Raw genomic sequence first — 2890 nt, 5'->3', positions numbered from 1 at the left:
ACGGATAAAATTTCACAATAAATCAAAATCCAAGTTAACTTCTACATTACACCCTCCCTTTGCCTCCTCAGTATGAACCAGTAAGCATTACTTTAGGCATAATAAAGATAAAAGCGAGACTAAATCAAGGCCATTGACCCTATTTCACCACCATCTAATTCCACCACTAACACACACACACACACACACACACACACACACACACACACACACACACACACACACACACACACACACACACACACACATATATATAGATAGATAGATAGATAGATAGATTCATAAATGTGGAAAGGTATGAATGAGAACGGATATCTTCACAATACAAGAGATGTATTTAACCGGTTTCGATTATATCTTCGTCAGAAATACATGACGAATGATGTATTTCTGACGAAGATATAATCGAAACCGGTTAAATACATCTCTTGTATTGTGAAGATATTCGTTCTCATTCATACCTTTCCACATTTGTCGACATGGATACGGTTCATATTCATAAATATATATATTGAGAGAGTTGATAAATAGAAAGAGAAAAGGGACACAGAGACAGATAATAAATAAAGATAGAGACAAAGAAAGGGGAAGAGAGAGAAGGAGGAAGGGAATAAGACAGAGAGAGAGAGTGTGTGGGGGGGAGGGAATAAGAGAGAAAGAGAGACAGAGAGAAAGAGGAAGGAGATAGGGAGGGAGGTAATAATACACAGAGAGAGAGAGAGAGAGAGAGAGAGAGAGAGAGAGAGAGAGAGAGAGAGAGAGAGAGAGAGGGAGAGAGAGAGAGATAGAGAGGGAGAGAGAGAGAATTACGCCTTCTGAAGAAACTCCATAATTCTAATTAATTTTCCTAGTACCATAGAGAGCAAATTAACCAATCCATCTCAATCCACAAACCTTCAACTTGAGAGAAAAAAAAAAATGGAATAGAAATTAGAGAGAGATTCCCTTCTTCCGATCTTCGCAAGAGATATACTTACTGTGAATTTCGGCTTTCCTTCTTCCATGAAAACCTCACCTTCAGTTTCGCTTGCTCGGCCAAGCTTCGAATCCTTTTTTTCTTCTTCTTCTTTTTTATTTTTTTTTTTACCAGTTTTCTTTTAGACTGATGTCGCCCCGTTCTTTGATCTCCTTCTCCGCGTCTGATAGACGGTATTTCTTCCTCCTTTTCTTTTTGACTTTCTCTCTCCTCTCCTTTTCGCGTTCCCTGACTTGTATTTTTTACTTGTTCCTTTGGGATTGTGTTTCATCTCTAGATAGTTCATTTCCAGTCATGTGTTCTTTAGTGTCCTTGGCATGTATTTAGTTATCTATTTAATTATCTTTTTTATTTATTTATTCAATTATCTTTTTATTTACTTCTTTAATTATCTTTTTTATTTCTTATTTTCTTATTTTATATTTCATCTGTTTTCTTATTCGGTGATTCAGGTTATCCATGCCTTATGCGTATGACTATGGCTTAAAGTGCCATTTATTTTAATAGAAATATATCGATATCTGAGATATATATATTTGTATATAGATGGATAGATAAATCGATTGATAGAGAGAGAGAGAGAGAAAAATATATATATATATATATATATATATATATATATATATATATATATATATATATATATATATATATATATACACATGCATGTATCTATCTATCTGTCTATATATATATATATATATATATATGTATATATATATATATATATATATATATATATATATATATATATATATATATATATATATATATATTATCTATCTATATATCTTTATATATCTAATATGTATATAATATATATATATATATATATATATATATATATATATATATATATATATATATATATATATATATATATATATATGTATATATGTATATATATATATATATATATATATATATATATATATATATATATATATATACGTTCTATATATATATATATATATATATATATATATATATATATATATATATATATATATATATACATATATTTATATATATATATATATATATATATATATATATATATATATATATATATATGTATTTATATGTATATTGTGTGTGTGTGTGTGTGTATGTGCGTGCGTGCATGCGTGTATGTATGTGTGTGTGTGTATATAAATATAAATATATATATATATATATATATATATATATATATATATATATATATATATATATATATATATATATATATATATATATATATATATATATATATATATACGTGCACACACACACACACACACACACACACACACACACACACACACACACACACACACACACACACACACACACACACACACACACACACACATATATATATATATATATATATATATATATATATATATATATATATATATATATATATATATATATATGTATATATATATATATATATATATATATATATATATATATAGATATATATATATATATATATATATATATATATATATATATATATATATATATATATATATATATATATATATATATATATATATATATATATATATATATATATATATATATATATATATATATATATATATACATACACACACACACACACACACACACATATATATATATATATATATATATATATATATATATATATATATATATATATATACATATATATATATATATATATATATATATATATATATATATATACATATATATATATATATATACATATATATATATATATATATATATATATATATATATATATATATATATATATATATATATATATATATATAATCTGTCTCCTTCTCCCTCTATCCGACTATCCACTGAAAGTTGAAATTGCGTATTAATTGAACCTTGAGCTGAGACCACCAATATTAATTCCTTTTGAAA

This window comes from Penaeus vannamei, chromosome 20, assembly GCF_042767895.1.
Source record: "Penaeus vannamei isolate JL-2024 chromosome 20, ASM4276789v1, whole genome shotgun sequence".
Taxonomy (NCBI): Eukaryota; Metazoa; Arthropoda; class Malacostraca; order Decapoda; family Penaeidae; genus Penaeus; species Penaeus vannamei.
This window is presented reverse-complemented; position numbering follows the sequence as displayed.